General features: G+C 44.7%; 1 protein-coding gene across 1 annotated transcript in view; it reads left to right on the top strand.

Moving 5' to 3' along the window:
• The window catches only part of LOC147634940 (THO complex subunit 4A-like), a 34,411-nt gene that overhangs the window by 16,632 nt on the left and 3,428 nt on the right, over window positions 1–14,351 (top strand). The window lies entirely within an intron of this gene.

Genomic DNA, 14,351 nt, shown 5'->3' with positions numbered 1-14,351 from the left:
TAGTGTTTCCCTGAACATCGGGTATAACATTCACACTCGGTTTGGCATCTTGCACGTTATTCTTTTTGAGATTCTGGGGTCATTGAGCTTTCATGTGATCTTTTCTCCCACATGTGAAGCACTTTCCCTCTCTCATGCAATCAAAATATGCTGTCTGGATAGCTTAGGATTATCCTTTTTACCCCTCGGCTTCTTTTCTGAGCCCCCTTTTGCATCCTTGGACTCATGAGACATAAACTTAGGTGGCTGTCCACCCTTTTTCTGCTCATTTTCAGCTCTGAATTTTCCCTTGTATGAGCTGAATTCTTGTCTTTTTGATGCTCCCTTGCCATGCAACTCCTCAGAAATAGTGGCCGAGTATATGAGCTCCTGTAAGGTGTTGTGGGGGTACATTGCAAGGCTCTTTTGAATGATTCGTTGGCCCTGACTCAAACTTTCTTTTCTTCTCGTCCTCACTAATCGTCATGAAAGGTGTGACTTTGAGAAGAATCCGCCAAAACTTTGAAACATAAGAGGAAACGGATTCGCCTTCATCCTATGTTAGCCAATCCCATTCCTTTCGTACATCCTTCTCAAAGTGAGGAGGAAGGAACTGATCATAAAATTGCTCTTTGAAAGCTCTCCATGCACGGGCAGTTGTCCTATCCAAAATCTTTGCCATCCACCAATCACTTGCAGTCTCTTTAAGATGCATACCCACATGCCTGAGCATAGATTTCTTGGTAAATTCCTCAGTGCAAAAGGCTATTTCAAATTGCCTTATAAAAGCAAGTGCCTTGGTAGAATCCAACTTTCCATTGTAGCTCTCGAATTTAATGTCCTTGTCTCCTGATTTGAACTCTTTGGCGTTCTTGCCATGATAGGCATCCGGACGCTCTAATACATCCTCCTCCTCGTCATGCCTACGTTGGCGACGATGCCCAGATCTTGGGCTGATTTCCCACGTAACACCTTCCACTTTGGATGGAACTTTAGGAGCAGGAACATACCTAGAAGGTGGAGATACCACCGACAATGCATGAAGATCTTCTGCATCTCTCAAATGGGCTAAAAACCCCTCATCATCCCTGTTGAGAGGTAGCGATTGCGTTTGTGCAATGCTACATTAATATGGGTGATGGATGATGGGTGAGTTGTGGAACACCTCGATTAAGAGGGGGTGTTGAGAGATGTGATCGCGGTGTTGTGTGTATATGGGAAAGCACCCTAGAGGTGCAAGATATTGTGGCAAGATAAGAATGCCACATGTAATATTGCATGGTGTGTGAGTGTTGACCAAAAGAGTGGAAAATGGAGTGCCACATGTGTTGGGGTAAAGGCGTTATGCCCACCCTTATAGTGTGTACAAGCCCATAAGTTATAGTACATAGTACACTTAGTACTTTTAATGTACTAAGTGCACTATGTGTACTAGTGCAATATACATGTGTGATAGGGGAGTCACACACTCATACTTGATGAGTTGACTTATCCCCACAACTCTCTCTCTCTCTCCCTTGTTTCTCTATGTATGTCTCCCACATGACCTAACCCTAATTCTGTTTTCTCCCCACTCAACTGGTATCAGAGCCGGTGCCCTTCGAATCTCTGTGCAGACAGCAGCTCGACTCTCCCATTCAATTGGTTGTGGTGGCAAAAGGTAGCCAACAGCCAGTTGTAGGCTTGCAGCAAAGCAGTGAAGTGCAAGCAGGCTTGCTCGTGTGAATGTGGTGAGGCGTTCATCAGCCAGCGAACACAAGCAAAGGCAGTCGGAGTAGTCAGGCGCCTACAACAACTGAAGCGCAAGGACACGACAAGAGCACCACACAGGCTGCGCCCAACAGGAGAAGAACCAGCAGGCAGCGCAGCAGGTAGTCTACGCTGCCCAACAGTCGCAGCAGCCAAAGCAGCATAGCGGGGCGTCCATCGAGTACTAGTCTTAGTACTAGGCGAAACAGGCGACATCGCAGCAACGGAGCGAAGGCTGCTGGGTGTTAGTCGTCGGCTGGTCCACGAGTCGGAGGCGTCGAAGGCTACTTAGCGAAGTAAAAAGCGGGCGTCCATCGAATACCTGGTATACCGCTACCAGCGATAAGGAGTGTAAGGCTGGGCGTCAACATAATTAGGCGAAGGCGCCAGCGCTAAGCGAAGAAGCAGGCAGCCACGAGTTGCTTGTGAATAGGCGAAGGCAGCCAGGTATGCGTGTTGTTGCCCTTCTGCTGCACAAGAGCCTCCAACAACAAGAGGGTAAAGGACAACCATGAAGCTTCTGCCCAGGGAAAACGAGAAGCTTTTCTTGCATCAGGCATGCTTCCTTGCAAGTGGGAAGAAGATGCCCCCCCTTCCTGCAACAACTAAAATTCAGCCTGCTGATCAGAGAAATTCAAAAAATTAAGAGGTATTTGTCTTCAATTTTGGGAATTTCTTATCAATTCAATCAATTGAGCAGGTACAGGTGCTGAATTGCTCAATTTTGAGCAAAATTGGCAAAATTGGGTGACATTGGTCACAATCAGGATCAATTTGCAGGAAATTGGTCACAATCAGGATCAATTTGCAGGAAATTGGATGTCGAAATTTGGGGCTTTTGATGTAATTGTGCAATTAAGCACTCATACATGCTGTATGATGTGAAAAATTGCACATTTGGGCAAAATTGCAGCAAATTGCAGCAAATTGCAGTGCAAATCAAGGGGCTTTTGTGCCGATTTGGTTGATTTGCATGCAGGCAATCGCGTTTGATGCTGTGGATAATGTGTTGATGCCTTACAAGCACTCAATGTGCCTGTAAATCAAGGGGCTTTCATGTATTTGATGTATATGTGGCCAGGGGAAAGCATCGTGAACACTTTGGATGCCTTCATGTGCGTCAATGTACCATGTATGATCAGAAATTGATCTTAAATCAAGGGGCTTTTCAAGTTTGTATGCTTGTTGAGCTTGGCAAAGCAGCAGGCAAGACATTTATGCCTTGAATCCTCAAAAAAATCAGCTTGCAGTCAAGGGGCTTTTGCCCAATTTCTGTTCGGGACTGTTGTATGCAGTGTTCGGGACTGTAAAAGTCTGATTTTCACTCATTTGGACAGCCAGGAGAGCATTTATTGCTATTGTACCTGCTGGTACAGATTTGGCACAGCTTTGTGCAAGTTTTGGCATGGCTGTACACTGTTTTGAGTGACCAAAAGGTTCAATTTCAGCTGCTGAACTTGCCGGTACAGGTTTGGTACATCATTGGTGAGCACTTGGTACTGTTGTACAGTACTTTGGAAGGGCAACAGAGCACATTTAAGGTGCTGTCCAAAATCTGCAGCAACCAGATTTTGGTGTTTTCATCACAAAAAGTGGGAGAAAAGTTGCATTTGTGCTTCCGCAGTGGGAGATAAACTTTGGGAGAAAAACTGTGAGCACTTTGTGTGCTTTTGGTGCAGTGTTTGCACATTTGCAGGGAGTCAGGCATTGACAGGTTGCATTTTGCTATGGCAACCACAGGTGAGAGCTCTTCATTGCTTCACATCAAGAAGCTTGAAGGCTCGCATAATTATGATATTTGGCAAACCCAGTGCTACAATGTGTTGCTTTAGAAAAAGCAGCACAAGCCTATCAAAGAAAGGGGTGTAAAGCCCGCTTCTCTTACGGCTGAAGAGTGGGAAGATATGGATGAGCTGGCAAGATCTACTATCATGTTGTCTGTGTCAGACTCTTTACTTTTCAGCATTCGTGAAGAGAAGACAGCTTGGGGAATGTGGCAGAGATTGCAGGACTTGTATGCCCAACAAAGTGCCTCAAGCAAAGTGTATTGGTTGAAGAAACTCATAGGTCTTCAAATGAAGGAAGGGGCGTCTATGACAGCCCATCTAAATGAGTTTAATGGTATTGTCAGCCAGGTCATTAATCAAAAATTGGCAATGGACGATGAGTTCAAAGCCACTTTTCTGTTATGCACTTTACCAAAGAGTTGGGACACATTCAGGACAGCCACTAGCAATTCGCATGCTATGCTGTCATATGCAGATGTTGAGGGTGCTCTTCTTCAAGAAGAGATGAACAGGAAAAACAACTCTGTTGGAAAGTCCAATGCAATGAATGCACGTGGGAGATCCCAGCAAAGGGGGAAAAGCCAAGAAAGGGGAAGGAGCAAGTCTCGATCCAAAAAGGATTTGGAATGCCATTATTGTGGCAAGAAGGGACACATTAAAAAGCAATGCTACAAATGGAAAAATGATCAAAAAGAAAAGGGAAAAGACAAAGACAAAGAGAAGGATGAAGCCAAAGATGTAAAGCCAAAGGGCAAAAGTGGAGTCAAGATTGAAGAAATCAATGTGTCACATGCAGGTGGCAGTGAGGATGAGGTCCTCTTTACGTCTTCACTTGATGCCCATTCACTTCTTACAGGTGGTCATGGTATGCACTCATGGATCATTGATTCAGGTGCCTCCTTTCATGTCACAGGTTGCAGAGACTTGTTTGTCAGGTACACTGCTGGCAATGAAGGAGTGGTTTATTTGGGTGATAACCATGCATGCAAGATTCTTGGCAGAGGTGATGTGAGGCTTGTGTTTTCAGATGGCTCACAGCTTATGCTCCATGATGTCAGGCATGTGCCTGAGATCAAGAAGAACCTGCTTTCTACTGGACAGCTTGATGATGCTGATTATGTTACCACATTTGGTAGTGGAAAGTGGAAAATTAGTAAGGGCTCACTGGTTGTTGCCAGAGGCTCTAAGGTGGACACTCTTTATTTTATGCATGCAGGTGTTTGTCACCATGCTAATGTAAATGCAACCGAGCTGCCGGAAATTTCTATGTGGCATAGCCGGTTGGGACACATGAGTGTCAAGGGAATGGAGCAATTGTCTCGTTTGGGTTACTTGCCTTCTCTAAAGTTTTCAAGTTTTCAGTTTTGTGAGCATTGTATATATGGTAGGCAACTACAGTGCCCCCACAAGAAAGCTCTTGGACAGAAAGATGCTCAGTTAGAGCTTGTGCATACAGATGTATGTGAGATGCCTCAGCTTTCTTTGGGAGGGGCAAAATACTGTGTGTCTTTTATAGATGATGCCACACGCAAGGTGTGGGTTTATCCTCTTCGTTTGAAGAGTGATACATTCTCAGTGTTTGAGAAGTTTGTTGCTCTTGTTGAGAATCAAACTGGCAAAACACTGAAGGCTTTGCGTTCCGACAATGGTGGAGAGTATATGTCCAAACAGTTTCAGGACTTTTGTGATGCTAAAGGCATCAAGAGGGAGCTCTCTACTCCTTATGATCCTCCACAAAACGGGACAGCAGAGAGGATGAACAGGACCATTCAGGAGAAGGTCCGTTCTATGTTGTCACATGCTGCATTACCTCATGGTTTTTGGGCTGAATCTGTTATGACAGCCGTTCACCTTATAAACAGGTCACCTAACACGAGGCTTGGTGGGAAAGTGCCAGAAGAAGTATGGACAGGGAAGCCTCCGTCATACAAGCACTTGAGAGTGTTTGGTTGCGTTGCGTACGTGCACATACGCAGGGAACTGCGCACCAAACTTGATCCTAAGTCTCACAAATGCATATTCCTAGGATATGGTGACAGAGGTGAAATGGGGTATAGACTTTGGGATCCCATAAATAGAAAGATCATACGCAGCAATGATGTCATTTTTGATGAAACATGCATGTATAAGGAGCCTGCAAGGCAACATGAGCCTAGCAGAGTCATCTTTGATGATGATGGACATCATGGACAACAACAAAGGGCTGTAAATCAGCCATTACAGCAGGAAAACCAGCCCTTAAATGGTGCTGAAAATGGTCCAAATGGACAGCTAGATATGGCAGAAGATATCCCTATGGATATACCACAGTTGGAGGAGATACCGGGCATGATATTTCAGCCTTATGGCATGGAACAAGAGCCACCAATGGGTGATATGCAGGCTGGACAGCAACCTGCAAATGATGGTCATTGGGTACGGAGGTCCACAAGACCCTCCAGAGCCCCTGACAGGTTTGTTCCAGGGGTTGACTACTTGATGCTCACTGACTGTGGGGAGCCCTCATGTTACAAGGAGGCTTTACAGAGGGCAGACAAGGCTCTTTGGGAGCATGCCATGAAGTCAGGGATGGATTCTCTGCATAAAAATGGAACTTGGAAGTTGGTGCCTTTGCCTGCAGGCAAGAAGGTTTTGCCTTGCAAGTGGGTATACAGGCTCAAAGTTGCACCAGATGCAAAGCCAAGATACAAAGCCAGGTTAGTGGCTAAGGGCTTCAAGCAGGAATATGGTGTGGACTTTGATGAGATCTTCTCTCCAGTGGTCAAAATGACCACACTTAGAGCTGTGTTGGCTTTGGTTGCGCATGATGATCTGGACTTGATCCAGATGGATGTGAAGACTGCTTTTCTTCACGGTGATCTCCATGAGGAGATATATATGCAGCAGCCAGAGGGTTATGCAGTAAGTGGAAAGGAGAAGCTTGTATGCAAGCTGAAAAAGAGTCTTTATGGGCTCAAACAGGCACCAAGAAAATGGTATCATAAATTTGATACATTCATGAAATCACAGAAATTCAGGAGAAGTGACATAGATCACTGCTTGTACACCAAGAAAGCTTTGGATGGCAGTCTATTGATCCTCATCTTGTATGTTGATGATATGTTGATTGCCGGGAAATCTCGTAAGGAGATGGATGCCTTGAAGCAGAGGCTGCATGAAACCTTTGATATGAAGGATTTGGGTGATGCAAATCACATTTTGGGTATGCGGATACTTCGGGACAGAAATCAGCATGTGTTGTATTTGTCTCAGAAGGAATACATTGGCAAAGTCTTGCAGAGGTTCAATATGGACGGGGGGAAGAAAGCTAGTACTCCTTTGCCTCCATATGTGAAACTCAGTGCTATGGACAGCCCACAGTCAGATAGTGGCAGGGCTAATATGGCCAAGATTCCGTATGCTTCAGCATGTGGCAGTCTCATGTATGCCATGGTTGCTACTAGGCCGGACATTGCATTTGCAGTGGGAGTGGTTTCTAGATACATGGCCAACCCTGGCAAGAAGCATTGGGAAGCAGTGAAAGGTGTTATGAGATACCTGAAGGGCACACAGGATTTGTGCATTTGCTTTGGCAAACAGGATGCATTAGTGCATGGTTACACGGATTCGGATTATGCCGGTCATCCAGATAACCGGAAGTCTACTACCGGTTATGTATTTACATTCACAGGAGGTGCTGTGTCATGGATATCCAGGATGCAGAAGTGCACTGCCTTATCTACTACAGAGGCCGAGTATATTGCAGCCACAGAGGCTTGCAAGGAGGCATTATGGCTATCTCGGTTAGTGGTTGATTTGGGCTATACAGGGGATATTCCATTGTTGCATTGTGACAGTCAGAGTGCCATCCAGTTGGCAAAGAACCCTGTCTTTCATGCAAAGACGAAGCATGTGGATGTGAAGTATCACTTCATCAGAGAGGTGATAGAGAACAAGCAAATTCAGCTTGTTAAGATTCATACGGATGACAACCCGGCTGATCTGTTGACGAAGAGTTTGCCTCCGGAGCGGTTTGCTCATTGCAGACACTTGATGGGCATTGGATGAGGCCATTTTCAGCCTTGATATGGCCTTGTATATTATCATGTACATGCTGATTTTTTCTTTTCCTTTACTTAAGGGCACTTTGCCTTTAAGTGGGAGGTTGTTGGGGTAAAGGCGTTATGCCCACCCTTATAGTGTGTACAAGCCCATAAGTTATAGTACATAGTACACTTAGTACTTTTAATGTACTAAGTGCACTATGTGTACTAGTGCAATATACATGTGTGATAGGGGAGTCACACACTCATACTTGATGAGTTGACTTATCCCCACAACTCTCTCTCTCTCTCCCTTGTTTCTCTGTGTATGTCTCCCACATGACCTAACCCTAATTCTGTTTTCTCCCCACTCAACATGGATGATGATGTGTAAAGTGGGATAAGGCTAGAAAGTCTATATCATTGTATGGTTCATTTTGAGATATGCAATAGAATTGAGTGTTGAGTGTGCAATCTCCCTCTCTCTCTCATGGAGTTCTTAGTGTGGTTTAATCCACTTTAATTATGTTGCTTAATCTATGTCTATCACCATGATCAATCCCATTTTTGGATTGTTAACAATCCCCACGAGCTGCATGTCGATGTACAGCATCTCTTCGGGCTGGCTACCCCCTCATATCTGTTGCATGGGCTGCAAGTCTCCTCAAAACACTTGCTCGGGTCGCATGTCCACTTACATCACTTGCTCGGGTTGCATGCCCTCTTACATCATTGGTGCGGTTTGCATGCCCTCTCACATCACTAGTGTGGGTTGCATGCCCTCTCACAACATCATCGGAGTTCCCTTCATGGGATAGCTTGCGTGGCTGCTGTGTGAAGACCCACTTGCCCTCATCATCGGAAACAACTTCGCCACGGCTTTTTAAATAAGCAACAGCCAACTCTCGAGGTTTGTCGATTCCCATCCGTTGGGCAATTGCATCAAAAGTGGCCACATCAGCCTTGGCATGAGACTTTGATTCTATGACCCTCTCTGTACATCAGGATCTCTTTGCACAGCACGGAGCTCTTCAAGCTCATTCATCAAGGCATCAATATCCTGTTGATCCTCAGCCCTGGTAGATAACGGTGGATCGTTACCCACCAAAGCCCCAACATGATCCCTGTCTCTAGCTTCTTCCCGCATGTGGTGAATATGGGTGATAGAGTCCTCTACAGAGAATGATCAGACGATCCAGCATCATATTAGACACAACTGTGTAGAAAGCCAGGCTCTGATACCAATGTAAACGGAAGGGGCAACTGAACATGGAAAATCTAATCAACCAGATAAAACAAGATGACATTTGCACAGTGCACCACACTAGGGGCCAGAAGATGGGCTGACACGCCCCCCCCCCTCCCCTTTATGGTTAGATTACCAAAAAGGAGTCTACTCCCGATACAACTTTGCGGGTGCCCAGGGTTCACCACTGGCTGCACCTGTTTCTTCCAATACAATATGAAAACAAGAAAACATCACATGAACTGAATTTTGCTGACAATTCTCAGCACAAGTGAGCATTCCCGGCATCAAGCACATGCAGGACAACTATGGACAACCCATAGTACTCCCACATCAACCTGGGACAACTCAGCATCATTATCTTCTTCTTGTCTGGCTCAAAAAGCAAGTCGATCAGCCCTCAAAGGCTGTTTTTAGCAGTCAACCAGCTCTCAGTAGCCACAAAAGAAAGCGACCAGCAATTATACACAAGCTTGCAAACCTTCGGTCGGAAGGAAAACTGGCTAGAGGCCCACGACTAGCTCTTCCTCTCTGTTTTTAGCCTCTGTCCAAGCTGTAAATCAGCCGGCCAGCAGTGGAGAACATGCAGAAGGAGTCGGCCAGCTTCCCCCATGCATCCGGTGAACTTTAGTCGCAATGGATGGTTGTAGCAACTTGTCAACAGGCTGAAAACCAGCCGACCAGCCCTCATGCACCTTGAAAAGCATGCGCCCCCCTCCAATCTGGAGCTTTTCTCAATATTAGAGGCTTCCCCGCTGAAAATAACCACACGTGTGCTTTTTTGGTCCAGAAAAGAGGCGCTTACATGAAGGAGGTCCAAATAATGTTCATTGCCCAGTTTTTGGTTGCCACGTGTATTAAATAAGTCTTGCTCAATGTGTACTCACTTATAAGTTGTCTGGTCACTTATAAGTGAGTGTGAACTTGCACCAATAATTATTAACATGTGGACTCATAAAGCTGTAAATTGAGTTTTTGGGAATACTTACCACCTGCAAAACACATGTAGACCACCTGTCAGTCCCAAACAAGTTTGCACATACACGTCCATAGGGTGCCCAGGCGTGCTCAGCCCCATGGATAACACAGCTGAAATCTCAGGCATTGTCGAGGCAAACAAGACAAGTTATCCAAAGATGAAATAAAAGTTATGCACACACATGAGTGCAATTATATTGGAAGAAACACCCATCTGCTTAGTTGTATCCGATGAAATGTCCAGGGCTCATGATCCTTCTGGAACCCTCCCAGAACATAAATACAAAAGATCTCCAAGATAGCTAGTCCCAGAGAATTTCATCATGTAAGGCTCCATGGCCATACATGTACACCATGTCAGGCCCTACAAGCCACACATGTACTATCATGTTAGGCTACACCAGCCATACATGTACTGTCATGTCAGGCTCCATATGCCACACAGAGACACAATGTCAGGCTACATCAGCCATACACGTATGTCATGTCAGGCTCCACAGGCCACACATGAACAGTAGAAAAATAGAAGTTGTAAGGAATTTTGTGACACCCGTAAAAAAAAAAGAACGCATGCAACGTGGCTTAAAAAAACACGTATCCAGCGTGGCTAACAAAAAAAAATGCAAGTAGCATGGATAAAGAAAAACGCGAGTAGTGTGGCTTAAAAAAACGTGACAAGCGGGGTAATTTTTTATATATAGCCTGCATGGATTAAAACACTTTAGCGTGGACGTTTTTTTTCCAAAAAAACCGCGTGAGCCTCTCTTGCACCATCTTGGGTTAGCAGCACTTTCTTGTTGTCTCTCTTCCTTTGGCAGCTAGCTCTCCTTAGAGCTACTCGAACCCTTTTTGTGCGGGTTCTCTCTCAACTTTTGAGAGCTTTTGCTTTCTCTTTGCCTCTTCTCTGCGGGATGTCGACCCAAGGATCAGAGATGGACCCAGCTCCCGAACACGAAGATTTGTCGGTTCTCGAGCTCGTCGATGGCGATCTTTTCGAAGATTTTGTGACTAAATCTAATTTTCGGGAGTTTAAAATCACTTTTGAGGCTTCTTTCGCAGAGCATCAGGCACATGTTGTCGTGTAGATGCAAACTTTGTAGAATTCCATCTCTTTATTGACCTCTACTCTTTCTACCCTCTAGGGCATGGATACCTTGGCATCTGCTTTAGGTCCCAACATCACTCCGGGGCAGTTCGAGGGCGAGCAAAAGCAGCGTACCAAGGAGATTGTGGACACATGGCTACATAAGTGGCAGGTCCACTTCTAGTTTCATCCATATAACGATGATAAAAAGATTCAGTTAGCAACAGTTTTCCTCTCGGTTGGGCAAGGCTTTGCTCTGGTGGAAAGAACTCTGACCTAAATCGACAACCTCGGCACGAGAGACGTTGCTTCATTTGCAAAGAAAAAGGACACATGCGTAATGAGTGTCCAAAGAAGAAGGGTGCTAAGACAAACGCAGGAGCCAAGACGAAGGCAGTCGACCAAGTGTCTTTGACATGTACTACAGTCAATGCACTTTCTCGCCCTAGTTCATGTTCCGTTTTCGGCTTGCACGATCTTCTCCGAGTTCATGAAGAATTGAATGGCCATAGAATACACATTCTCCTGGACCCTGGAAGCTCACACAATTTTGTCAATTAGAAACTTGTGCAGAAATTGGGTTTGGACTCGACGCCTAGTGATCATACGGCAAGTGTGGGATCGAAAGGTGGAGAAGCTACCAATCTATAAATTGGAGATCCCTCTCTTCATTAAAAGAGGCTCTCTTGTTGCACACTAGCCTCTACCACTGTTACAAGTTGCTTGGATGATGGCTACTCTCTTTCTCTCTTTCTCTTGAAGGCTACCCATGAAGAATATTGGTTGTTGGGGACTATTTTGGAGGCTTCCATCGTGAAGAAATACTGAAGGCAAGGGTATTTAATCATTTATTATGATTTCTAGCCATTGTACCTGCAGTACCAGCCATTGTACTTGTACCGGCTGAACGGAGAGTTATACTTGTTGTACCAGCTCTATTGCATGAAGACCCGTGGTTTTCGGGGAAGAATTATTACCCACACGGAGGTATATGGTTTATATTGTTGGCTCGGCATTTCTACAGCTATGTGATGGCTGAATTTTATGGTTGCCTTGTGTTGGGCTGTGTTATGGCATTTGTATATGGATAATCCGGCATCTCCTGTGGGGAGAGTAAGGCCCTCAAAGCTTGTACATGATATTATTCTCCTTGGCTAATAAAATACTCCCGGGGGGGAGGAGGGAGGAGGGTCAGCCCATTTTGGCCTCTATGCGGTGTCACATGTGCAAGCTCCATTTTCAGCATTTGTGGATGTTTTGTCCAGGGCTATGTTATGACATTTGTATATGGATAATCTGACATCTCTCGTGGGGAGAGTAAGGCCTTCAAAGCTTGTACATGATATTATTCTAGTCAGAAGCTAGTCAACAAACAAGTATGCATCATTAGGGAGGAGAGAACACACTTGCTTGCATAGCGGCAATAGTTGTCAAGTACGAAAAGTTCAATTTGATACAGTAAGTTCAAATACGGTCTCGGAATGCACCACTAAATTTTGAAAATGAAAATACGGTCCATTTAAAAAATACTTAAAAATATAAATATATATCGTTACACATACACATAGATGCAAAACTTAGAGAAGTTACAACTCACAAGTTACCCAAAACATGGAAATTTAGAATGTTGCATAGAAAATGAAAGTAGACAACTGTATTGTCTTGAATACATATAAAGCCGCAAAAGTCAGCATGCCGCATGGGTAAGTACAAAAATGTGAGTACAAAAATGCAAAAAGGCTATCTAGGTACTGGAGGTGAGAAGGGCATGCCGTCGCATGGCTAGATAATAGATAGTAGAGCCCATACTCTAGAGGCTAAAAGCCTATGTCACCATCTATGTCAGAGTTGTCGCTAGGTACTTCAGTATCCTCACTAGAGGAGGATACCTCAGAGCCGACGAGTGCAAGAGACTCGTCCACCATTCTCCTCTAGCTCTTTGTAGAGCTTTGTATATACCTTTGCATTACGCTCCTTGTGGACACTTTAAAAAGTGTCCACCGTCAACTTGAATTCGTTGACGTTTATCTATGTATAAGTGAGTAGGAACTCTAGTTTCTCTCACATGCACCGGAAGAGCACGGTATGTTGGAACTTGGAGGAGGGATTCTATGGTGAAGCCTCTCTTTTGGTGGGAGTCATTAGCTTACCAACAGCCTCACCTACAAAGAGTAGCTCTGAGGATTCTAGCACAGGTAACCACTAACCACTAAGTTACTAACTCGTTAAGAGATTCTAACTCTCAACACTTGAGCTAAAAATCATAATTATGTATAGATACTAGAATTCTAAACATTGTTTATTTTTATTGTGGATTAGGATTGCTAGTAGTGAATGCGGGGCCCCTCTGATCGTTATAGTTGATGAGCTCATGTAAGAACTGAAATTGTGCATTCTTATCATCGGGTAATGCTTTTGGTAAGAAAGCACACACTTTTAGTGTTGCATCTTCTCCTTCTTCGGGCATCTTTTCTTCCCCCACAGAGGCCTTTACGCATCAAGCTGAATTTCAGCTTGGTTTGCCAGGTGTGAAAGTTGTCCCCATCAAACTTTTCAAAGAACAGATGTGAACCCGTAATGATGGAGACAAGGGGTCTTAGCTCTTATAGATGATGAGCGAGTGTCTACCCTTCTAGAGATGGTGCTAAATGCCCAAATTCCTAGAGATGATTTTCAGCTTATGAAACCCTAAAAATTAAGGTTTTCAACCAAGGGGGTTTTCAAAATTAATGATGGAGCATGCTGTAGCAACCCTCTAATGCTGGCAATGCACCCTCAATTTTGAAAAATAAGGGTTAATTGCCTCATTAAGCAGGGATTAAAAAAAAGAGTCAAATTGACTGTTTTAACACTTACCATCTGATTCTCTGATTTGAGTAGGTGTCGATTTGGGCTTCTTCCTTCTTTACATATGCTGATGTAAGGTTCACAAGCTGAGGGACTGCTTGTGGTGGTGACGTGAGGCTTTGACGGCTGCTAGAGAAGATGTGCACAGCTTTGATGTAGATGATGTACAGTTAGGCTGTCGCTAGGCTGTTGGGAGTGATGCACAGTCAGATCAACGAGGAGTACAGTCGGCTGTATGCACAGATGGGCAGCAGATAGTGGATGCATGGGATTTGATGCAGCGTGGGCAGCAGCAGGTTGCGGGTGCAATATGCGCAGCAGGCGACCAGCAGGGTATATGAGCAGAGGATGTACGAACAGAGGGTGCATGATGTAGCAGCTCTGATACCAAATGCTGAAATAAACCCTAAGCAATGGAGGCTCATAGAGCTTCATGGCTATGGCTGCTAGCAGCAGGCACGGAGAGAAGGGGAGAGAGAGAAAGTACAAATACACAAAGGTAGAGAGATTCACACGATTGAATGATGTGATAGTTGCTTGATTAATTCCATGAAGTACAAGTATTTTTTATAAGTACAAAGGTTGTCTCAGTGACATCACTGCTAAGGTCAACTACTCACAAATATCTAGATTGGTAGGCATATACTTGGCTAGGATTC

The sequence above is a fragment of the Cibotium barometz genome, chromosome 10 (assembly GCF_041138505.1).
Source record: "Cibotium barometz isolate CiBa-2024 chromosome 10, ASM4113850v1, whole genome shotgun sequence".
Lineage (NCBI taxonomy): Eukaryota > Viridiplantae > Streptophyta > Polypodiopsida > Cyatheales > Cibotiaceae > Cibotium > Cibotium barometz.
Note: the sequence above shows the minus strand (reverse complement) of the source record. Positions and strands in the feature narration are given on the sequence as shown.